At 58.3% G+C, this 24,737-nt stretch overlaps 5 non-coding genes across 5 annotated transcripts; 2 read left to right on the top strand and 3 right to left on the bottom strand.

The window, feature by feature from the left end:
* Positions 1–1,084: 1,084 nt before the first annotated feature.
* TRNAI-UAU lies at positions 1,085–1,178 on the bottom strand. Its single transcript has 2 exons — positions 1,141–1,178; positions 1,085–1,120 (listed from the first exon to the last, which is right to left on the bottom strand). It is a non-coding gene; the product is annotated as a tRNA-Ile (tRNA).
* A 779-nt stretch (positions 1,179–1,957) lies between these two features.
* On the bottom strand, positions 1,958–2,029 carry TRNAQ-UUG. The gene has a single exon. It is a non-coding gene; the product is annotated as a tRNA-Gln (tRNA).
* A 1,633-nt stretch (positions 2,030–3,662) lies between these two features.
* Positions 3,663–3,735, bottom strand: TRNAF-GAA. The gene has a single exon. It is a non-coding gene; the product is annotated as a tRNA-Phe (tRNA).
* A 17,191-nt stretch (positions 3,736–20,926) lies between these two features.
* On the top strand, positions 20,927–21,008 carry TRNAS-CGA. The gene has a single exon. It is a non-coding gene; the product is annotated as a tRNA-Ser (tRNA).
* Positions 21,009–24,083: 3,075 nt separating this feature from the next.
* On the top strand, positions 24,084–24,156 carry TRNAK-CUU. The gene has a single exon. It is a non-coding gene; the product is annotated as a tRNA-Lys (tRNA).
* Positions 24,157–24,737: the final 581 nt, after the last annotated feature.

Genomic DNA, 24,737 nt, shown 5'->3' with positions numbered 1-24,737 from the left:
TCACTTGCTGGAGGATTCCCTGCACCTTGAGGGCTTTAAGCCACAATTTGAGGACTTCAATAACTCAGACATAGGTTAGGGGTTTGTTACAGGAGTGGGTGGGTGAGATTCTGTGGCCTGTATTGTGCAGGAGGTCAGACTAGATGATCATAATGGTCCCTTCTGACCTTAAGTCTATGAATCTATGAATCTAGTCCCAAATTTGGAAAACTGTGCAGTTCAGAATGTGAATAGTGACCCCGTCTCCTTCCTGCACCTGCTCTACATTGCTCCACAGCAGCTTCTCCACCTGCAGAGTCACCCCAGCACTGCAGTGCAGCCGCCCAGGGTTCAGCAGGGGCCCCTGGCAAGGACCGTGGGTGCAGCTAACAGCCCAGTGTGCCTGGCCCTGAGGCAGCTGTAAAAAAGCAACACTCCCCCCAGAAGTACAGAGACTGAATTCCCCAACTTTAACATCATGACCCCCTGTAGAAAGCCACATGTGTCAGTTGTATTTTCACAGGGAGATGCAAAAATCAAGTGACCAATTTTTAAGTTGAGTAAATAAAGTTGAGGAGATAGTTATTAACCTCACAAAAATATACTAAAGATCCCTCAACATAACACCTGAAGGTGAAATATGAACAGAGACAAACCTTGTCAGCAAAGGCTCATTTCCCAAACGATCCTCAAAATGTTACTAATTCCCACCCCTCCTCCACAGGAGCTCTGTGCAGTGTCACTGTTCTGCAGGCAGCTTCCCATTCAATGCTGTTGTGGGACATTCCCAGGCCTGGAAATGTACCAACGACAGAATTTGAAGAGCAAACCTGGCTCCCCGCACCAGGCGGGATTTGAGTGTTTTGTCCCTGTCACTTAGTCTGTGTCAATAGTACAGACGCCAGGGGCAGGACTCCAGGCTCTGCTTGAGGGATCCTGGCACAGGGGCTGGGGGGGAGAAAGGATGGTAGATTCTCACCTGGAGAGGAGGTAATAAGTGAAGGGGGCATTTTTTATTAGCCCCCTCCTGAGGGTCCCCAGGGCTTAAATTCTACATTCCACAGGCCAAATGAGGGGGTGACACTACTTGGTTAATGAAAACCAGAGCTCCAGGTGAGGTTTGAACTCACAACCTCAGCATAGCTCCTCTCAGCACTGCCCTATAAGTACTGCGCGCTAACCAATTGCGCCACTGGAGCACCTGTTAATTAGGATTCTCTGAGACCCCTAGGTTGATACAGGCGACGGGTGACCCCAAAACATTCTCAGTGGAGCTGAGAGCAGGTAGCGACAAGTGTTGTACTTGGTGGGGTGGATTCTTCTTAAGGCTTCCAGGCCCCATTTGACCCTTTTGTTCTTCCCTGTGTAATAACAGAGCTGGTTAAGACTCAATGGAGAGTCTTGCTGCAGACCAACTGGTCTGAAATCACTGGTAACCAGCTCTAAGCATTAGTCCTGCTTTGGGACAGTGTCTCTCATGCAAGGAACTGCCCAGTCTGCGCTAGCAGTGAGGCTCCCTCACTAACAGCTGAAATCAGGGAGAGCTGTGTGAAGTGCAGGGCCCCAGGGGTGCCTGAACAGGGGGGAACAACACCCCAGGTGCCCAGAGCAGGAGAGGTGTGTTGGGCTCCAGCCTGGGACTCTGCTGCCCTCCTGCCTAGCCCTGACTATGAAGCCTGGCCCTGGCCCTGCTTCCTTTAAATGCCATGTGGGCAAGAGGAAGAGTGTGGCAGCTGCAGGGACCAAAGTTATGGACATCAGGTGAAGCAGAGAGAAACAACCATATGGTCAAACCACAGGAATCTCTAGCCAGACTGTTAAGTTCTAGGACCCCAGCTTATAGCCACCAGCCAGACCAAAGACCTATCTCCAGTGGGCATCAGTCACCCAGCAGGAGGGAAAGAATACTCAGTCCAGTTCACCCTGAGAGAAACACATGGGGCTCCAGTACTTTGTAGCAAAGCAGCATATCGCCACAAGGTCCCACTGAGATTTGAACTCAGATTCCAGGATTCAAAGTCCTGAGTGCTGCCCATTACACCATGGGACCTGCTGCTATTTCATTTTCTAGACCCCTGTGACTCTTGGCTGCTTTGCACTCTGCACTTATTGCTTCCCACCATCAGCTTCCTCTCGCGGGACTCTCTCTCCTCCTCCAGCAACTGTGGTCCTGCACTACCGGATCCGTGGGTCCTGCCCTGAGTCCCTGCATCCCCCTGCTTTGTCTCCATTCCCTGCAGGCTGCAAAAATGTCAGGGGAGTCTGCTCCTCCCTTCACTCGATGCTCCCGCTCATATCAGCCAACTGCAGCCTCATCTCCTGGAACTCAGCCAGCTGTCGCTTGATCCGGTCATACAGTCACAGGCTGACTGGCTCCCCTGCCTGGATGCTCTTGTGGAAATCCCACAGATGACACTGCAGGACTTTGCACTGTTGGTTTCTTTAATGTTGTGGTATTTCCCCAGCCGCCGGAACAAAGCCGCCAACTCCTCCCTCACCGACTCCCACCAATCCCCCTGGTTGCCATAGAACCCTCTGATGCTTTCCCGTTCTGCCAACACCACCAGGCCTCGCCCCCCTGCTCCTTTATCTTGCAAGCTCTGGATGTTCAGCTTCCAATATCCTCTGCCCTGGGTCAGGGAATTGCCCACATTGAGCACACGGTGAGAGCTGCGTGATCTGAACTGTCCATTGGCACCACCCTGCACTGGGCTGTCGACGTGCTCTCCTTCACGGAAATCCGGTCAGTGCGACTCCTGGCCTGTCCCCGCAGAAAGGTGTATCCCCTCTGCGGCTGGTGTGAGCTCGGGTCAGAGGAATAGGAGGTTACTGCCCACCCTCCACTGGTTCCACTGTGGAGAAACACGTCCTCTAAGCCGACCTCGCTATAGACCTGCACCAGGTAGTGCTCATCGTAGAAGAGTTTCATCTGACGGTTGGGAAAACAGGACCAGCAGTCCTCAGGCCGGTGCGACAATTGAAATCCCCCCCAACACCAAACACCGTGCAGTCTAGAAGAAGGGAGCCAGTTCCTTCATAGAACTTCCCTTTCATGCCTTAATTGGGGACCATACACACTAATATAGCAGTAACCAGTGCCATGGAGCACAAAGCCACCAATAATGCCCTCCCTGGTCCGAGCTCCACCACCTTCTGTACTCGCACCATGAATGTGAAGAACAAGACTCCAACCCCATCATTCTTCCCTGGCCTGGAGGACCAGAGAGATGGGCCCTTCCTCCAATCACCCTCTGCCCATCAAGCTACCCTAGAGTTGTTAATGTGCATTTCCTGAACACCCACCATGGCCAAGCCCAGCTGCTCCAAGTCACTGAACATCAAGTGCCTCCTCCTGGGCCCCCAACTCCCTTCCACATGGCCACTTTCACACATGCCCCTTCCCTGGTACTGCCCTCCCTCAGCTGCACAGAAGAGTTTTCATCCCCTATACCTGCCTGTCACTGCCCAGCACCCCCTTCCTGCCATATTGGGTCCACCAATAACTCACTTAGGAGAGACAGCTCCTGTCCCTCATTGTTAAATGTCAGGCCAGCCCATTAGGGGCAGAAGCCCACAATATCTTTTCCTACTGGAGAGCCCAAGCTCAGGGACTCACCTTGGGTGCAGGCACCACTGGGCTTCTAGAAAACAAGCTGCCCCTGCACAAAGAGGATGAAAGTACCTGCCAAAGCCTGGGATTGAACCAGGGACCTTTAGATCTTCAGTCTAACGCTCTCCCAACTGAGCTACTTTGGCAGCTGTATGCCAGTGTTTTGGCCTGTTGCTTCTCTGCCCGGGATGTTTTTGCAGCAGTTGCATACAAAAAGGACGTCATTGGGAGGTGCCCATGAAGACAAGACTCGCTTTTGCCTGCCTTGCTCAGCTTGACTTGCTGCCTCACCCTGTTCCTGCCCTAGTGCCCGGGATGACCTGGTGGTGGAAGGGGACTGGGGGCCAGTGGCACGGGGAGGAAGTTGAGCTGGACCCTGAACTAGACTAGACCCTGGCAGTGAGAGTCTGGCCACCACTTGCCACCCCACCCTGTTGTCCTGGCTTCCCCCACTGGGCGCCATTTCGGGAGGGACGTGGGGCTTCTGCCTCCCCTCCCCGATTTTCACACCGCAGAGGAGTGCGAACAGGAAAACGAACGGCTGCTCCACACCCCCACCGGAGGAACCCGACGCCCTTAGCTGCTCCCCCGCAGCTACGCTACTGAGTGGAAGCGTCCTGTGCCCAGCACACAGAGGTCGATTAATCAAAACCCTCTTCTGCCAGCACCAGGCCTCCTGCTTCTTACACTGGGCAGGCAAGCGAGGGGGCGGCTGGCACAGCGCCAAGAGTCTAACCTGTCAGGCAGGAGGCGGCTGACGCCCGCAGCCTGCTGGGAGCTCCCAGAAGTTATTAAGGGACAGAGACTCCTCAATGCCCTTAGTGACAAGGGTTTGGGGGTCACAGAGGCCAGTAAGGGGGTCACTATGTCGGCCTTATAACCCTGGGTGTCAGGTCGCTGTGCAGCTTTGATCTAGAGCTCGGATCCCAACAACCGACCAGCAGCCCACAGCCTCCCCCTGGGTCAGCCCCACCTGGTTACTCCTTACAGGCTGACCTCACCCCCCTTCCAGCCCCGGATTCACCCCTAATCATCCTACTGCCACTCAGAGCCACAGCCGTGGAGGTGCTGAAGGAGGGAGGGGTGACTCCAGGGTGGGGTTCTTCTCTAAAGGTGGCTGGCAGAAAGGTGGTGCTCAGCTCTGTCAGCCACCTGCCCAGGTGCCTCGCTGCCAGGGGATGCAGACGTTTCTGTAAGGCCATTAAATGGGTATTTGGCTTCTGAGTGAATGTGAGGAATGTGCAATCCTGAGAGGGAATTTCCATCCTTCTTTCTACTGCTCTTCAGGGACCCAGTGGCCTAATGGATAAGGCATTGGCTTCGTAAGCCAGAGATTGTGGGTTCAAGTCCCATCTAGGGTGAAAAATTCCTTTCTTCTTGTATATTGCAAAGAAATCTTGGTCTTATTTTCACCAAGGAAGCTGGGAGATGTTGGAACACAAAGTACTGCAGCTTGGGAACAAGCCCCCAGAAATGGCATCTTCCACTCCACAAATGCTTTCTAAACCCATCAGCAGCAAACAGTTAATACTAGTGTTTGGCTGAGAATAGAGGGAAGGGGAGTGTTAACTCCAAAACATCCATGAGCGAAAGAGACAGAAAGAGCAAGGCCGTTCTGAAAGAGACTGGATCTGTCTAGAGACAAAGCAGAACCTGAGAATGAGCAACAGTGTGAAAAGAGGTTCAAATGTGTGTTAGGTGTTAGTTAGGTTGGTCTGACAAATTTCAAGAAAATACCAATGCTCGTAGACTGATGCAGACACTGGCTGATTCTGATCTTTTACTGAGAATTCATTGAGAAATATTTTCCTTAACTATGTTATGGAATATTGGGAAGTGGCCACCCCAGCATGCACAAGGCTGAGCCAGTAAGTGTGGTGTGTGCTCCATGGTGCCCCTACTCCCTGCATGTGGTGGTGGAGGGCAGTTACTGAGTTCGGTTGGTTTGGGAAATTTAGGGCTTGGCTACACTTGGAGAGGTAGAGCTCTGGGAGTTAAACCACAGCAGGGAAACCGCTGCCGTGTGTTCACACTGACAGCTGCAAGCGCACTGGAGTGGCCACATTAGCAGCTCTGGCAATGCCACAGAGAGCAGTGCACTGTGGTAGCTATCCCAGTGTGCAAGTGGCTGCAACGTGCTTTTCAAATGGGGGGTGAGGGTGGAATGTGACAGGGAGTGTGTTGTGTGTACGTGGGAGGAGTGACAGTGTGTTTGGGAGGCTGAGAGTGTGTCAGCATGCTGTCTTGTGTGTTCAGACAGCAGCAGACCCCCCTCTCTCACACATACACTCACAACAGCGGCAGCATTCCACACTAATGGTTGCTTTGTCCCAGAGCAGAAAAGCAGCCGGCTGTCAGAAACGGAGCTTTGAAAGGGGATATCCGCATGCCTGCAGCCGATTTCAAAACAATGACCAGAGTGGGCACTTAACTTCAGGGGATTATGGGACATTTCCTGAGGCCAAACACAGTGCAGTGATGCAACACATCATCCACACTGATGCCCGGGTATTTCAGCAGGGCTGAGCGAGCTTTATGCTTCTCATGGAGGTGGATTACCAAGAGTGCTCCAGCTGCAGAGCCCAGGTGCTCCATGTGCCTTGCCAGTGTGGACACCTCAGGAGTTAGGGCTCCCGGGGCTGCTTTAATGGGCTCTAACTTGCAAGTGTAGCCAAGCCCCTAGACTATGTCACTTGTGTGACTTACTTGTGCTATTGTAATAAATACAATAGACGTGCAATGGTCAGAAATCGCACCAGCAGAGAAGGATATTGCAGGGAAACCATAAGGAAATTAAGAGTTTAAATTATCCTCCACATGTCCCACGTCCCACTAAAATGAATCCAACCCACAGGTCACATGGGCAGAAGTATCAGTGTCAGGATGCTACATTGTTAGCACAGTAAATGAAGCTGCAAAATAAATGATGTTTAAATGACCTCACTCTATTGTTTACAATCCTGTGTTAAGAGGTAATAGATACAGATGGACACCAGGCAGGGTCGTTTGGAGGACGAAGCCTTTATGCTTCCATCCCCCACCACTGTCAAGTTTGAGCCAATTTGGACAAGTCAGCAAATAAGAACAACCTCAGGGCTCAGTAACTGCTGCAGGTAGCAAAGTCCTACAGGGAGCAGTTTCTGGCACTACACCTGTGCAGCTCTACTCCCCGGCTCTTCTTGGGCTCCTGCTCTCTCCTTAGCTCCGCCCCACTCTGGCCCAGGCAGTTCCAGCTCCCACGGAGGATGGGACCCCCTGGCCTGGTGACTCCCTCATTACACTGCCTGGCCTGTCAGTGCGGCTAACTTGGAGCTTTGGCCTCTCCCCATTGCCCCAGGGGACTGTCAGTCTCAGGGTCCTGATTTCCCATTGGCCCTTCCCCCTTCTATTGGTGCTGGGAACTAGCCAACCAAAAACCCCACTAAGTTTTAGTAAGGGGCCAACAGTCCCTTACTCGAGCCAGCCCTGTGAGAGTCACCGATGTGCAGAGAAAACAGCACAAGCTGGTCCCATGGTGTAATGGGCAGCACTCAGGACTCTGACTACAGCAATCTGAGTTCAAATCTCAGTGGGACCTTGTGTTGGCTTGTGGTAAAGCCCTGGAGTTCACAGTGCTCAACTCCCCTGTCTCCAGCTGTGCAGGAACCAGTCTTTCCCCTCCTGTTGGGTGACTCTCACCTCCTAGAACCAGGCTCTGGGTGGGACGGCTGCAGTGGATCAGGGCTCTAGAACTGGCTACTGACACCTGAGGGTTGGGATTCTCACAGCTTCACCTGATGTTCACAAGTTTGGCACTTGCCACTGTGCTGTTCCTCTTGCCTGCCTGGCACTTGAAGAAAGCAGTGCCAGGGCCAGGCTTCATAGTTAGGAGGGGGAAGAGTCCCAGGCTGGAGCCCAGCACCTCTCCTCCTCTGGGCACCTTTAGAGCAGAAGCAGCTGGTGCTGACAGCTCCAAGGGAAGGCTTATAAGCCGCAGGGCAAGAGGAGGGGAGAACCATGCCTATGCGTGGCCAGCAGACAGCCAGAAAGACACTGGGCTAGCCTGCTCCCTGGCATGCTGAATCCCCAGTGAAGGCCAACAGCCACCCAGCATGTGGGGCGGCTGCTGATACTCTGTGGCCAGCATCAGAAGATGGTAGGAAAGCAGGGCCAGCCCCCCTGGTGTGGCCTCTTACTGTTCCCACTCCAGGTGCTCACTTTGGCCGTGGGGCAGGAGATTTTACCCCAAGAGGCTTTTCCCCAGCTGGCGAGAAGCAGAGAAACACCCAGGCTCTGAAGACGCTATGTAGCAAGTACCCTCCAGCACAGGGACAGGTGCACACTTGGAAGAGGGAAACTGCTCCACACACTAGCCCGGGCAGCCGCCCATTTTCTTTGGCAAGTCAGGAAGGGCAAAGGCGAGACTGGAAGCACCTGGGGCTCATGCCCCAGCCTTTGTAACACCCAACCCCCAACTCCTTCCCAGGGCTCGAGCTGAAGCCGGAGCATTGGCCTGAGCGGCCAAGAAGAGGTTCCAGCCCTGAAGGGAGCAGGACTTGCAGCACAAAGTGAGCACAACCACGAGGGGACTCAAATCCTGAATCATCCGATCCACAGGGAGATGCCTCATCCTTTAGGCCACATGATGAGGGGGTCTAAGCTCTTCTTTGGAAAAGGCGACACTGTGTTTCTCAGGTCATCTGCTGAGGGGGCCGAGACTCTCTAGGCACAAGAAGTTGAGTTCCCAGCGAGACGTGAGACTTAATTCTCTGGAGCCAGGTGCAGGGCTTTGCCAGGGAGGCTCAGGCATGGGGGATTGAGGTGCAGCGGATGGACCAGCTGTCTAGGTGTGGAGATTTAGTCACACTGAGGCACAGGAGGGAGGAGGAATCCTGCTGATGGTCAGTGGCTGTGCAGAAAAAAGGGTGTTGATTCCCCCATCCTAAATGGGCTGGTTGGCTTGACCCTTCTCCCCTCTGCAGAGCATGGTGGGGCTGCAGCTCACCCCTTGTGGGGCAGGAGGGCACAGGTGCAGGGCGTTGGGCTCCAATGTACTTGGAAGGCAGCTCCAGTGCGGTGGGGCAGGGCAGGGCCTGTGGTTTACGTTCTGGGTTGCCTGGTGCTGGGCCAGTGCACAATCCCCAGCCACGCCGCACAGCGCACCCCGAGAGGGGGCAGGGGGCCAAGCAGACGATCCAGCACGACGGGGGAGAGGATGTGTGGTTGGGGGGAGGAAAGGCCTTGGGCTGCACTGGGGGAGCGCAGAGCAGGGGTGACATCCCAGAAACCTGCAGCAAAGGGATGGACAGGTGGGGTGGGTGGATAGACGAGGCAGTGAGCCTAAAAGGGCAGTGGAGTCTAGTGGTCAGAGCAGGGAGGGGGCTGGGTGCCAGGAGCTCTGGGTTCTATCCCTGGCTCTGGGAGTGGAGGGGGGTCTAGAGGTGAGAGCAGGGGACTGGGAGCCAGGACTCCTGGGTTCCATAGTGGCGGCTGATTTTTCCTGTGTCTCCCTCCCTACAGATCCCAGCCCAGTCCCCTACCGGAATTTGACTGGGGGGGGGGATGCCCTGCCACTCCAGACTCGTGATTTGAACCCCTCCCCCCATGGGCTCTGACATCACAGAATCTCCTCCTCCCCCCCAAGTCAGAAAGTAGGAGCCCCTCCTCGCATGCGGAGGAAACTAGTGAGTTTCTTGGGGGTCTCTGGCAGAAGTGACAGCACCCACCAGACACCCACTCATGGTTGCAAGGAGACCCCCCTGCACCCTCCTGCACAGCCCCCTGCTATGAGGGGCCAGGGGCGCCCAGCCAGGGTCAGGAGGTGAGATGGGATCGCAGTGGCAGGAAGGGGCAGAGCCGGGTGGTGCCAGGTCTGGTGCTGGCTACATGGGGAAAAACCACACTGCTCCCCAGCAACACACACACACACACACACACACACACACACACACACCCTCCTGGTGTTGGGAGGGGAACAGGTGAAAGGACAAAAGAAGCAAGAGACAAAGAGAAAGGAGGAACGGATGGATGGAGGAAAAGGTGAAAGAAAAAGGACAAACCCTAATGTCCCCAGTGATTCTAAGGGACAAAATCCCAGGTGCAGAATAAAATTCTGCCTCCTTAAGTTCGTGGTTTCCATGCCTAGAATTCAACGGTCACCAGATGGATCAGACTGAACAGGTTTCAAACCTCGAGGAGGCTCTTACCTTCTAAACAGGGACGGCTGTTTTCTAGTAAAATCAGGAAAAGGGGAGGAGAAAACTTGAAAGAGGTTCCTCCTGGCGCTCACGTCCGTGAACCCGAATACTCTCTCAGTCCTCAAAGAGAGACCTGGAGAAGGAGACTTGCTGAAGCAAAGCCACAGGGGTCTCTGAGGTTTCCCTGGCCCCTCGCCCCTGTCCTGCCTGGCTGATGTCAGCATCTCTCTGTGAGGTGACCACCTCCCCACCACCTTTGACCAATAGTCTGAGGTCCTGCAAAAGGCCTTTGTGATGTCACTGCCACACCCCTCCCTTGCTGTGCTAATGTCCTGCCCCTGGCCAGGCACTTTGGAGGTTTGAGCTACTCCCTGTGGTCACCCCACTCAAGGAGCGTTCGTTCTAGGAAGCAAGCCGGCCAGACAGGAAAACATCAGACGCTGCTGCTCCCAATGCTACACTCAATATTTTAGAAATTAGTCGCCTTTATGGCCATAAGAGACCATTAGAGCATCTAATCTGCCCCCCTGCATATCACAGGCCTCCTGTATGACACAAGAGCTACTTTTGGGGCAAACACATTCCAGAAAGGCATCTAGCCTTCATAAAATGACATCAGGAGATGGAGAATCCACCACTTTCCTTGGTAGCTTGTTCCTGTGGTGAATCATCCTCGCTGTTGAATATTTGTGCCTTAGTTGTAATATGAATTTGTCTCTTTTCACCTTCCAGCCATTGGGTCTTGTTAGGCCTTTTTCCGCTGGATTAAAGAGCCCTTTAATACTCAATCTTTTCTCTCCATTAAGGCCCTTCAACACTTCATTGAAGTCACCTGCCAATCTTCTTTTGATAAGCTAAACAGGTTGAGCTCTTTCAATAGCTCACTAGAAGGCATTTTTCTCCAGCCCTCAGAACATTTGGTGGCTCTTTGCTGCCCCAGCTCCAATTTCACAACATCTTTTTCAAATGAGGACACCAGAACTGGAGGCAGTATTCCAGTGTCAGTCTCACTGATGCTGTGTCACCTCCTGTGACGTTATTGACATAATCTGTAACTGTATAGATCACCGTTGCGACCACTGTTCTATATTTGCAGCCAATATGGTAGAAAGGTTGTCGTGTAAGGGGTCTATGGAGAGGTTCTGATTGGCTGATTATAATTATGGAACAATGGGATAGAGAAACCTGCATCACTGAAAGTACAGCCATGAAGAAACCACACATCAGCCTTGCCTAGCTGGCAAGAATCAAACCTCCACAGAAAACCCCCTATGGTGTCAGCCCAGCTCCCTAAGCCCTCAGTCACCACCACTTAACACAGGGGCCTTTCTACACTATGGCTCTGTTCTCACTGAAGGGTCATTTCCAATTGCTCAGACCAGCTTCCCCAGCACACTCACTGCTGTGCAGCTCTGTACGTGTGGCCATGGCTGAACAGCAAGAATTCCTGCCCTTTTCCCTACTGGCTGGAGCATGGCTAGAGTGTGTTTGTGGTTAATGATGCTGCTGTAGATTGTTCATTCCCTGCCTTGGCAATTCAGACAGTCCCTTTTCCCGTCATATCGCCAGCACCTCTGAGAGTCCAATAGCAGGGCAGGTTTTCTCTGGGCACTGAGATTTTTCAGGGAGTTGGTGGCTCCTTTCTTTCCTCATCCTGGAGTAAACTCAGCTTTTTATTCCATCCTTGATGACTCATGGAATAACAACAGCAGCATGAAGAGGAGAGGGAATATCTCACTGCTGGGTGAGGAAGGTGGACGCATCCCCTCTGTTTGACCATTGCCATTGCAGGAGAGAAGGTTTCAATGGAATCGAATGCCCTGGCTCAGACAAGAGACACAGGGAGGTTTTGCTGTTCATGGATCCATGCAAAGGAAATTGTGTCTCTGTGTGAAAATGGGGAGGGAAATGAAACACCCACATGGTGGTGCCTAAGGCAGAAGGGACCCCTATAGGATTAGAACAGGACACGTTCTCAAGCAGCATGTTTCTTACTTTTCCCATCTGTAAATTTTGATTATTATTGATGGAAATATTTTGCCATTGGGTTGTGTGTTTCCACAGAAATTGACATTTACCAACAAACACGTAATTCTTCCAGTCCTGCCGAGTCTGCCCTTGGTGAGTTTAGAGGGACACATTCCCTCTTCCCACTCCGCATACCAGGCCTGGACTCTCCATGCTGCCCACTTCCCACACTGCTGGGATCCTTCCCTCAGAGCTCTGCTCCCCACTCCCACTTCTGGGATCCCCTCCCAAGACTGTCTAATGCCCTGTTTCCAGGATCCCTCTCCATTCCCTTCCTCCCCTCTGAGCAAAAACTCTGCATTATTCCCACACTGGGAATTAAACCCAGGCTGCTTTGGTGAAAACCAGGAATCCTGACCACTAGACCCTATGGGACTGGGATTGGGATGTTTGTCTGTTAAAACAACCCCTCAGAAGAGCAGCAGCGCCACCCAGTGGGGGTTGCACACAGGGATGGATTAACCCTTCAGGTGCTGAGGTTTCCCTCTCTCCATTCCCAGTGCCTGTGATCAGGAAACAGACATCAGGGCTCCCAGGTGCTTCACAGACCATGACTGAGATCGGGACCCCATATTGCGCTAGGTGCTGTACAAACCCTGGCCAACACTGGGACACCCAGGGGGTTCCCCGCAATTTCTCTGAGCCTCTGCTGCCCAACTTCTTCTGACTCCCCCTGGATCACCCTCCCCCCTCGCAAAAAACCCACCTTTCCAAACAGTCCTTCTTTCCCTGCCCCCTAATTCTGCTTTCACACCCTGGGACTGTTGGAAAATTATAGTGCTAATGAAGCCTTTCCGTATTAGGCCTGAGTAAACCAAAGTTATGTTATGCTTGTCCAAACTGTGTTGGAAAGCTTACAGAACTCATTAGACTGAAGGCCGTGTATCTACCTAAGTCAGCTATTTCGCTTATCAGTTTTGTTTGGCTCCCCAAGTGTATGCAGCTGCGTTCACATGTATGCATCCAAAGTATCTAGTACAAAGGGTCAACGGATGTATCTTGTGTCCCCTTCTGAATGACAAATGTATCCTCAACAGATGTATCTTGTAGCCCCCACAAAATGATATATGTATCCTGCGTACCCAATTATCCCCTAATAGATACATGTACAGGGTCTATAGGTCAACCAAATGACGTAGACAAACGTAGGCTAAGTTGTTTGTTTCGGGGTATAAAGGTAGGCCCATCTGGCCATGTAAGGTGTGTCTCTTTCTCTGGCACTAGCCGAGAGGAACACCCGCTCAGCTGACCGATCAATAAAGGGTGTGGTACTCGTCTTCCTGTCTCCGTGCCTCCTTGGTGTAATTAGGTAAGCTCCGGGGGGAAAACGAGCCCTTTTGGCTAACACCCCCAAACCATCTTGCACAGCAGGAGGGAGCTGGGCAGGAAGTGGTGATGAGGTGAAAACTACCAAGAAATGCAAACCCTTGAAGGAGCCTGTGCCAGACAATCCAGCACGAGGGGGGAGAGGATATGTGGCTGGGGGGAGGAAAAGCCTTGGGCTGCACTGGGGGAGCGCAGAGCAGGGGTGACACCCCAGAAACCTGCAGCAAAGGGATGGACAGGTGGGGTGGGTGGATAGAAGAGGCAGCGAGACTAAAATCTAAAAGGGGAGTGTGGGGTCTGGTGGTCAGAGCGGGGGGGGGCGGGTTTGGTGGTCAGAATTCCTGGGTTCTATCTCCAGCCCTGGGAGGGGAGTGGGGTCCAGTGGTTAGAGTGTGTCAGGGGGAGAGCCAGGACTCCTGGGTTCTCTCCCTGGCTCTGACTCTCTTGTGCAATCCCTCGGCAGTTACCCAACTCACCAGCGTGTGGGAGCGAGGGGCTGGGGCCGGTTGTGACACAGCCCAGAGTCCCATACTGCCCCTTTGTTACCCAACCCGGGGCAGGGTGGGGGACGGCCTGGGAGACCCACTAAGAAAGGCACTTCTGGTGGGTTTGTGTGTGGGTCATGCTGCCCCCTGCTAGATAGACCCCTCTAGGTCAGAACCAGTCTCAGCCCGGGTCAGACCCTGGGAGCCAGCCCCCTCTGTCACCACGGCCATGTCTATTGGTCTCCTGGAAAGGTCCATTCTCCTTGGTAACTGTCCAGTGGCAGTGAGTTCCACAGGCCTCGGCACACGCTGTGTGGGGCAGGAAGTCCTTGTGTTGGGAGCAGTGGGCGTGAACTGTGTGTGGTTGTGTCTCTGAGCACAGTTGTGAATATTCTGGTGTGTGTGTGATTATGAGTGTGGCTGGGGGTGTGATCGTTTCTCTCTTTGCGGGTTGGGCTAGCATGCCTCTCTGGGTGTGTTGTGTGTGAGTGTTTTTGGGATTGTCTGAGTCCCTTTGTGCGTCAATGTGTGTGTGTGTGTCACTTGCTGCTGGATACAAAATCCTGCAAAGCCACCCCACACACACACAGAGCGGGGCTCAGCCCCACCAGCAGGGGGCAGCAGGGACACACACGTCTCTCCTGGGCCAGCTTGGACAATTTCCCATCACGACCCGGCACAGTGCTGGTGCCCCCACACGGGGGTGGGCAGCGACCGGGCGGGGGGGGGGCAGATGTGCTGGATTCAGAAGGAAGCACTTTGGGAAAATCAGTCACGGCCCTTAGCAGAGCTGGGACACGGACCCAGTGACCCCTGCACCACCCTGGGAGGGGAGTGGGGTCGAGTGGTCAGAGCAGGGAGGGGGCTGGGCACCAGGACCCCTGGGTTCTATCCCTGGCCCAGGGAGTGGAGGGGGTCTAGAGCAGGGGGACTGGGAGCCAGGACTCCTGGGTTCCATAGGGGAAACTGTTTTTTTCTGTACTTCCCTCCCTAGAGATCCCAGCCCCGCCCCCTAGTGGAGAGTGAGTGGGAGCCGGGGAAGTTACTCCCCCACATGATTCAACCTCCCCTCCACCATGGGCTGTGACATCATGGACCCCTCCCTCCCCAAGGCAGACAGTAGAAGCCCCGCCCCCCCAGAGAAGGGGGGGGTCTAGTTGCACCCACAACAATCCCACTCATGGTTGCAAAGAAACCCCACACCCACAAACCACCGCTAGGACAGGATCTGCTGCTTTCTTTTCACCAGGAGCTGCTCCCGGCCAGGCACCACACCCCATTCACACCCCTTTGGTCACTATGCAGCTCAGTGGCAATCACTGCCCCGAAGTGACTCCGGCGCAGGCACCCACAGCACGAACTCCCCACACCGGATTCTGTCCACACGCAGAGAATTCTCTCCGCCGGGCTCCTTCGGTTCCTCTCGCTGCTCCCCGTCCTGCCGCCAGACACTGCTCATCTGCATAGCCCCGCCCATGGACACGTGACACCTTCTGTCGTTTTGCTCCCCAGTGAACGAGTCGCCTGCAGAGAGTGAGCCCGTCAGCGCACGTCACAGCCCCAGCGCACGTCACAGCCGCCGGGCGGGGATTGTCTGTGAGCCCCGCGCTGGGGGCGGGGCTTCAGGGAGAGACCCAGCCCCATAGACAGCCTGGGGCCGGGAGACATTGGGGGAAGGGATGAGGGGATGGGGGGAGAAGGGGGGAGAGAGAGACCCAGCCCCATAGACCTGCAGGGACAGGGGATCTTGGGGTCAGGAGGGGAGAAGGGGGATTGGCAGAGACCCAGCCCGGGGTGCAGGGGAAATGGGGTGGGGTGGAGGGAGACATGTCGGGTGGGTGTGGGGTGTGAAATGTTGGTCCAGGGAAACTGAGTCACTCCCAGGACATCGTGTGCAGGGGAGCACAGGGGCAGGAGAGAGCCCCAGCCCCACAGAGCCCCAGAGGGATATTGGGGCAGGGGAGGATGGAGGGGGAGAGACCCAGCCCCATAGACCCCTAGAGGCAGCGGATGGGGGGTAGGAGAGGGGATGGCAGAGGAGATACCCATCTCCATAGACCCCCCGAGGCCGGAAATGAGGGGAGAGGGGGAGAGGGAGGATCCAGCCCTATAGACCTGTAGGGGCGGGGGCAGGAGGGGAGAAGGGGGGTTGGCAGAGACCCAGCCCGGGGTGCAGGGGAAATGGGGTGGTTTGGAGGGAACTGGGGAGGAGAAGAGACACAGGGCAGGACACATGTTGGGACAGGGAAACTGACTCACTCCAAATACATGCGGAGCAGGGCAGGGCGGAGGCAGATCATGCTGGTCCCAGGGTAATTTCGGGGGGTTCTGATTCTCCACTCAGCAGGGGGGCTCCCCTCTGGGCTGAGGAGACCTGGAGTGGGACGGGTGCAGGGGCTGGGTGTGTGTGTGTCAGGCTGGGGGAGCTGCCTGGGCAGAGGGGCTAGAACCAGGGGCGGCTCCAGGCACCAGCACACCCAGTGCCTGGTTGGGGGGCAAGCTGCAGGGGGCTCTGCTGGTCACCACTAGGGCAGCAGGCATCCCAGCCCCTCCCCCACTCTACCCCCCTCGCCCCACTCCCCTCCCAGAGCTGGGGGAGAATCCAGGAGTCCTGGCTCCCAGCCCCGCACCTCCCCCACTCCACCCCCCTCGCCCCACTCCCCTCCCAGAGCGGGGGAGAACCCAGGAGTCCTGGCTCCCAGCCCCGCACCTCCCCCACTCCCCTCCCAGAGCTGGGGGAGAACCCAGGAGTCCTGGCTCCCAGCCCTGCCCCTCCCCCGTATTTCCATATGGCTCAATCCAACAGCCCCCCCTACCCCCTAGTCGGGAGAGAGGAGGCCAAGGGAGAAGCAGGCGGGGAGGGGGCGCTGGGGGCGCGGTGTGGCGCTGCGGGGGGGCGGGGTCTTGGGGGAAGGGGCGTGCAGGGGCAGGGATTAGAGGGAACAGGTGGTGCAGGGGTGGGGTCTTGGGGCAATCTTGAGGGCCCCACGGGGAAGGGGCGGGGCAGGGGCAGGGTCCCAGGGGGAAGGGGCGGTGCAGGGGCGGGGTCCCAGGGGGAAGGGGCGGGGTCCCAGGGGGAAGGGGCGGTGCAGGGGCGGGGTCCCCGTGGGAAGGGGCGGTGCAGGGGCGGGGTCCCGGGGGGAAGGGGCGGTGCGGGGGCGGGGTCACAGGGGGGGGGGGCGGAGCAGGGGCGGGGTCCCAGGGGAAGGGGCGGTGCAGGGGCGGGGTCTCAGGGGAAGGGGCGGTGCAGGGGCGGGGTCCCAGGGGAAGGTGCGGGGCAGGGGCGGGGTCCCAGGGGAAGCGGCGGGCAGGGCGGGGTCCCAGGGGAAGGGGCGGGGCAGGGGCGGGTCTCAGGGGAAGGGGCGGTGCAGGGGCGGGGTCCCAGGGGAAGGTGCGGGGCAGGGGCGGGGTCCCAGGGGAAGGGGCGGGGTCCCAGGGGAAGGGGCGGTGCAGGGGCGGGGTCCCAGGGAGAAGGGGCGGGGTCCCAGGGGAAGGGGCGGTGCAGGGGCGGGGTCCCAGGGGAAGGTTTGGGGCAGGGGCGGGGTCCCAGGGGAAGGGGCGGGCAGGGGCGGGGTTCCAGGGGAAGGGGCGGGGCAGGGGCGGGGTCCCAGGGGAAGGGGCGGGGTCCCAGGGGAAGGGGCGGTGCAGGGGCGGGGTCCCAGGGGCAGGGGCGGGATCTCAGGGGAAGGGGCGGTGCAGGGGCGAGGTCCCAGGGGAAGGGGCGGTGCAGGGGCGGGGTCCCAGGGGCAGGGGCGGGGTCTCAGGGGAAGGGGCGGTGCAGGGGCGGGGTCCCAGGGGAAGGTTTGAGGCAGGGGCGGGGTCCCAGGGGAAGGGGCGGGCAGGGGCGGGGTTCCAGGGGAAGGGGCAGGGCAGGGCGGGGTCCCAGGGGAAGGGGCGGTGCAGGGGCGGGGTCCCAGGGGCGATGCAGGGGCGGGGTCCCAGGGGAAGGGGCGGTGCAGGGGCGGGGTCCCAGGGGAAGGGGCAGGGTCGGGTCTCAGGGGAAGGGGCGGTGCAGGGGCGGGGTCCCAGGGGCAGGGGCGGGATCTCAGGGGAAGGGGCGGTGCAGGGGCGAGGTCTCAGGGGAAGGGGCGGTGCAGGGGCGGGGTCCCAGGGGAAGGGGCGGTGCAGGGGCGGGGTCCCAGGGGCAGGGGCGGGGTCTCAGGGGAAGGGGCGGTGCAGGGGCGGGGTCCCAGGGGAAGGGGCGGTGCAGGGTCGGGGTCTCAGGGGAAGGGGCGGTGCAGGGGCGGGGTCCCAGGGGAAGGGGCAGTGCAGGGCGGGGTCTCAGGGGTGGGGCAGGGCGGGGTTTCAGGGGAAGGGGCGGGGTCTCAGGGGAAGGGAAGCTCAAGGGTGGGAACTCGGGGAAGGGGCCATGTGGGGTGGGTCCTTGGGGAAAAGGTGCAGGGAGGGGTATATTGGGGGCAATGTGGGAGTGGGGACTCGGGGAAGGGGCAGAGTGAGGGTGGGGTGCTGGGGAAAAGGGGCAATGCGAGGGTGGTGCCTTGCGGGACGGGGTGGGGCGGGCAGGACTTCAGGAAAGGGGCGGGGATTAGGGGAACAGGCGATGTGAGGGCAGGACCAGCGGGGGCGGGGCTTTGGGGAAAGGGGGTCCGGGGCAGGGCTTTGGGGGCGGGCACAGCGGGGGTGCAGGGGCGGGGCTTTGGGGGCGGGCACAGCGGGGGCAGGGGCGGGGCTTTGGGGAAAGGGGCACAGCGGGGGCGGGGCTTTGGGGCGGGCACAGCGGGCGGGGGCTGGGGAAGGACTCATTCCGGCCAGGGGCGGGTCTGTCCGGGGTGACGCTGTCCCTGCAGCGGGTGTTTGGAGCCGGGCTCCCGGGAGGGGCGGGGCCGGGGGCAGCGGGAGTCGGGGTGACACGCGCCGGTGCCTGGGCCCAGCGGACCCACCCAGACCCGCTCACACCCAGCCGGGAGGGGGTTACAAGGGGCGCCGGGAACATCCCGCGGGCGGACACGTGGATCCAGCCCCGCACAGAGCCGGACCCGGCCCCGCCCCGCCCGCCTGGGGAGGCGTTTCGACGGCGGGAGCGTCGCCCCCCCTGCGCGCTCCCGCCCCCGCTGCTGTGTGCCGGGGGGGAAGGGGCGAAGCGGCGCAGCACGTTCCTGCGCGGGGCAGCGTCACACCCTGCACGGGGGGGCGGGGCCGGGTCTCTGGGGCGGGGCGGGGATGATGAGTTGCGTTGGGGGAGGTGTCAGGTTGACCCAGGGACCCGCCCTCACCTGGGCTGGGGAGACGGAGGCGCCCCAGGGCAGGCTGGGAGTTGTAGTTCCTGGCTCGTCTCAGAGCGGAAGTGACGGAAAGTTGCTCAGACAACGCCCCCTCCCGGTGCACTCTGGGAAGCGTAGTTCTCCCTTTCACACACGCGGCCTCTATTGGAGGAGGGGCCGTAACTCGTCACTTCGCCGCGCCCCTCCCTGATTGGCGGAGAGAGCGCGGGACAGAGACTCGGCGCGTGGGGAGAGGCCCCGGTTCCCCCCCCCCCCATGCTTCGCTGCCCCCCCCCTCCGGGCGCGCGCTGCGGCCGTTGGGATTCGAATCCCGCGTGGGATCCGGGCTGGGGGGGGCACAGGGCAGAGGCAGCGCAGAGTGAAAGGGCTTCACCCCCCCCCCCCAGCTGGGCCTGGGGGGCAGCAGCGGGGGAGAGGGCTCAGCCCCGCCCTCCTCCTCCCCCTCTGTAGGGCCCCAACAGCCCCTTCAAGCCCCCCCAACCTGCCCCCCCATGTCCCTCCGTCCTCTGTTGTGACCCTCACGCCAGCCCCACCCCCATCTGTGGGGATCCCTCGGCCCCCAGCGTCCCCTCCCCCACCCTGTCCGATCGGCCCGGCCTTTCCCTTCACCCCCCTGCCCTCCTCCTCCTCCTCCTCCCCGTCCTCAGTGCCCCGACCCCATACTCCTCCTCTAGCCCCACCCCGACATCCTCCTCAGCACCCTGCCCCCTTCCTCCTCCTCCTCCCCATCCCTGTCCTCAGCGCCCTGCCCCCTAATTGCATCCAGCCCATTTCCCCATGGCTGGGCCCCACTTTCCCATCCCCCCACTGCCCCAGTCCATCCCCAGGGTGGGGGGTTCCTCATCTCCAATCTCTGCTGCCCCCCAACCTGCCGGGTTCCCCTTTTCAGCCACCGTGGGGTCCTCCAACCCGCCCCCACCCATCCACTCTGGGCTCTAAATCCCACATTCCCACAATGCCCCTTGGTAACCCCACCTTCCTCTATCCCTAATCCCCCTAGTCCCTTCCCTGGGGTCCCCCTGGACACCCCAACCCACAGTCCGGCCCCCACATACATCCCAGTCACTCGTCACACGCTGAGCTAGTCCTTCAGGGGCCCCCACAGCCCCCCAAACTCCTCCATCCATGAGCCCCGTGGGCCTGTGGCCGGGAAGTGGGGGAAGCTCCCACTGTGGCTGGGCTGGGTGTGGGTGTTAATCTTTTCCTGTCTTGTGTGTGCTGAGCTCACAAAGGGTTTTTGCTCCCTCGGGGTGGGGGGTGGTTTTGGCCGAAGGTGACGTGCTTTGGTAGCCCTGTGGATGCTGCGTGGTGTCTGGAATGGGGCGTGTGTGTTCCCATCATGCCCCTTCCCCTCTGCCTGCAGAGCTGAGGACAGACAGGTCTGAGGAGTGTGTCTGCCTCACGTGTCTCCCCGCCCCCCACCCACATGGGTCCTGCCTGCTCAGCACAGCCCATAGCCCCACTGCGCTGCCCTCCAGGCTCCAGGGCTGGAGCAGCCTCCATGCTGCGCTCCCGGCCAGGCCATGGCCCGTGTGCAAACCTGGGAGGGAGGAGGATGCTGCCTGCTTGGGGAAGAGGCAGGGCCAGGGCGAGGATTTGGGGTGGGATCCAATGGGGCAGTGAGGGGCTGGGGGCAGGGCCAGGGTGAGGATTTGGGGAGGGATCCAATGGGGGAAGGAGGGGTCGGGGTCGGGGGGTGAGTGTCCCTCCAGGATCTGCCTGTGTGCCGGAGCAGAGGGCAAAATTATTTGTTTGTCCAGTGTCCCGACCAAACATCAGTCGGGACGTGGGACAAACAAGCAAATATCGGGACAGTCCCGATACAATCAGGACGTCTGGTCACCCTACATCAGGCTCCAAGTTGAGAATCATTTCCTCTTCCCGCTCTGTGGGAGGGGAGACTTTTAAATGCGCTCTCTGTGCGACTGCACGTGGCTAAGCAAAGAGAACAAACCCCCAATCCCACCTGTGCTTTGGGGGCCAGGTTTGTGGTGGGAATTCTGTAGTTAGATAACTTCACACCTGGGCATTGGGATTCTTTACCAGTTTCTCTGGCATTGGGGCAGTTTTAGGCTCAGAGCTGTGATGGCCGAGTGGTTAAGGCATTGGAGTCGAAATCCAATAGGGTTCCCCTGCGCAGGTTCAAATCCTGCTCACAGCGAGGTCTGTGTTTTAGCCAGTCCCTCACCCGGGCAATTCTGTCCAACCCCCTGAGACACTCTCAATTCTCTCCCCACCCCAAGGAAATCCTGTTCTGCTCCTTTCATAGAGATCCCTGGGACACCCCCTCACCCTGTGTCCCTGAGGGGTCAGGCAAACTCTCAGCACCTGAAGCCTCTGCCACTCACCTGGTGCCCCAAAGATTAGCCCTGGTTCTGGCTCCTCTCTCTAGCTTGTGAAAGGAGCTGAGTCAGCGACTCCATGGGAGCTACGGGGCTGCAGAACCAGCAGAGAAAAAATAGGTGCTCAGCGCCCACTGGCAGCCAGCTCCCGCCCCACACTACAGGCCTTGCTGACAAGCTCCTCCTCTTCCCCTTCAGCCCCTCCCACCTGCCAGTGATCAGCTGTTCAGTGGGGTGCAGGACGCGCTGGGCGGGGAGGGGGAGGAGAAGGGACAGTAAGAGGTGGGGGAGGGAGAGGAATGGGGCAGGAAGGTGCAGGCCAGGAAGAGATGGGACAGGGGTGGGGGCTTGGGGGAAGGGGTGGAGTGAGTGCAGGGCCTGGTACAGAAAGGGGGGGGGGTTTGTCCTGGGCCCTGCACCCCTCTAGGGCCGGCCCTGCAGGGAAGCACCAACTCTCACAGTGACAATACAACTGACCAGCATTGCGGGGGTGGCTGAGGGAGATCTGCACTCACCAGGTCTCTTCTCTCCCCACGGTGAGCCAGACACTGCTCTCCTGGCCAGGGGCAGCTCTAGAAAGTAGGCTGCCCCAAGCAGCGCGGAGCGCTGCGCCGCCCTTCCCCGGTCCCGCGGCGGGTCCCCTCTTCCCGCGGCTCCGGTTGAGCTCCTGCTGGCATGCCTGCGGCAGGTCCACCGGAGCCCGGGACGAGCGGACCTGCCAGTCATGCCTGCGGAGCTCAACCGAGCCGCGGAAGACGGACCTGCCGCAGTCATGCCTGCGGCAGGTCCGCTCGTTCCGGGCTCCGGTGGACCTGCCGCAGGCATGCCGGCGGGAGCTCAACCGGAGCCAAATGCCGCCCCCCCGGGAACGGCCGCCCCTGCCCCTGGCTCTCACTCTAGCAGCTGGACACCAAGGAGCCATTTCCCCTCAGGAAGTGCATTGAGTGCCCCTGTGGTGCTGGGGGGCTGGCGCTGCTGCTGCCTGTGGGGCTGGCAGGGGGGCTGATGTCTGCACAGACTCTCAGCTGCCAGGCCGGAGAGGGCACTTGGGACCTTACCAGACTGGCTCAGTGAAGATGGGGGGTTGGCAGAGCAATACAGACGCTCTCCAGAGCAGGGAGCAGCAGCCGCCCATGCAGCCAGGCAATGAGCATTTCCCACAGCCTGGAGCCGAGGGGGAGGCGGCAGCTGCTGTTCCAGCTCCTCGGGGACAGGCCCTGTCAGCCAACAGCCACTTCTTACTCCCCACAGCTAAGGGCGCCGGGTTCCTCCGGTGGGGGTGTGGAGCAGCCGTTTGTTTTCCTGTCCTTTTTGTGTGCAACATCTGACAAAAACATCCCAGATAGAGAAGCAACAGGCGAAAATACTATTTTGATGGTGCCAGAGTAGCTCAGTTGGGAGAGCATTAGATTGAAGATCTAAAGGGCCCTGTTTCAATCCCAGGCTTTGGCAGGTCCTTTCCTCTCTCTTTGTGCAGGGGTGGCTTGTTTTGTGGGAGCACAGCAGTGCCTGCACCCAAGGTGAGTCCCTGAGCTTGGGCTCTGCAGTAGGAAAACATAGAAGGGGCTTCTGCCCCTAGTTGGCCCACCTGACCTTTAACAAGGCGAGATGGGAGCTGTCTTTCCCAACACAGCAGGAAGAGAGTGAGGCAGGGTGACCCTCAGGAGTGGCACCAGAGGGCTGCTGGGCAGTGACAGGCAGTGATTGGGGATGGAAGCTCCTCTGTGCAGCTGAGCAAGGGCAGTACCAGGGAAGGGGCATCTGTAAAAGTGACCCAGCAACACCTCTCCTCCTCTGGGCACCTAGAGCAGAGGCAGCTGGTGCTGACAGCTCCAAGGGAAGGGTTAAAAGCCACAGAGCAACTGAGGTCAGCGCTAGAGGAGGGCAGGACCATGCCTACGTGTGGCCTTCAGACAGGCACAAAAACACCCAGCCAGGCTGCTCCCTGCCATGCCAAACACCCACTGAAGGTCACCAGCATGTGGGGCGGCTGCTGATGCTCTGTGGCCAACACCAGAAGACGGTAGGAAAGCAGGGCCAGCCCCCATGGTGGGGCCTCTTACCGTTCCCACTCCAGGTGCTCACTTTTGCAGTGGGGCAGGAGATTTTACCCCAAGAGGCTTTTCCCCAGGTGGTGAGAAGCAGAGAAACACCCAGGCTCCCAAGGTGCTATGTAGCAACCCCCCTCAAACACAGGGACAGGCGCACACTTGGAAGAGGGAAACTGCTCCACACGCTAGCCCGGGCAGCCGCCCATTTTCTTTGGCAAGTCAGGAAGGGCAAAGGTGAGACTGGAAGCACATGGGGCTCATGCCCCAGCCTTTGTGACGCCCACCCCCCAACTCCTTCCTGGGGCTCTAGCTGAAGCCGGAGCATTGGCCTGAGCGGCCAAGAAGAGGTTCCAGCCCTGAAGGGAGCAGGACTTGCAGCACAAAGTGAGCACAACCACGAGGGGACTCAAATCCTGAATCATCCGATCCACAGGGAGATGCCTTATCCTTTAGGCCACATGATGAGGGGGTCTAAACACTTCTTTGGAAAAGCCGGACACTGTGTTTCTCAGGTCATCTGCTGAGGGGGCCGAGACTCTCTGGGCACAAGAAGTTAAGTTCCCAGCGACACGTGAGACTTAACTGTATGGGGCCAGGTGCAGGGCTTTGGCAGGGAGGCTCGGGCATCGGGGATTGAGGTGCAGCGGATGGACCGGCTGTCTAGGCACAGAGATTTAGTCTCCCTGAGGAGGAGGAGGAATCCTTCTGACAGGCAGTGGCTGTGCAGAAAAAGAGGAGGGGTTCCTGGGACTTTTTTTGCCTCTCTTTTGCCTGCGTGCTCACTCTTGCCTGCACACTGGGATAATCACTGTTGTGGTGAATGGTGAAGCTCTTTCCTAACAAGCCCAGGTAGCTCAGGTGGTAGAGCATCAGGCTCTTAATCTGAGGGTCCAGGGTTCAAGCCCCTGTCTGGGTGCTCAGCTTTTAAGTTGCCTTGTGTGCCAGGAGCCAAACGCTGTTCACAGCCACACAGGGATTCCCAGAAGCTGTGGCCATTTCCTGGAAAGGTTCCTTTCCTTAGCAAGCAGGAGAGAGGCCAAATCCGCAGCTGTAGAAAGCACAGTCTCTGGCTGCCAGGAAGTGCTGTGGGGCCAGGTGCTGAGAAAGCCCAGAGGGGGAGCAGCAGAGATGAGGGGAAGAGAGACAGAGAAGCAATGAGAACAGAGCACAAGTGTAAAGGGGGCATCTGGTCTGGCTATTGTGGCAAACTTCCCTGGTTTATACATGACCCTGGTGGAATTGGCCTGTGGAAGGATCTGAGTCCCCACCCCCTTACCCAGAGGCTGCCTGACCTCGAGGACTGTTAGGATACAGATATTCAGGCCTGTCTGCAGAGGCCTGTACTTTAAGAATTTAGGTGTATTTTTATCACTTAGCTAGTTATAAAGATATAAAAGAGAGAATAAAAAATCACTGTCTGTCTGTGTAATGGCCTTCTCTTACTGTGACAGTCTGAGGCCTGGTTCTTCGGCTAAGCAGCAAAGGCAGCCATAAGCT

Source organism: Mauremys reevesii, unplaced genomic scaffold, assembly GCF_016161935.1.
Source record: "Mauremys reevesii isolate NIE-2019 unplaced genomic scaffold, ASM1616193v1 Contig77, whole genome shotgun sequence".
NCBI classification, from domain to species: domain Eukaryota; kingdom Metazoa; phylum Chordata; order Testudines; family Geoemydidae; genus Mauremys; species Mauremys reevesii.
Note: the sequence above shows the minus strand (reverse complement) of the source record. Positions and strands in the feature narration are given on the sequence as shown.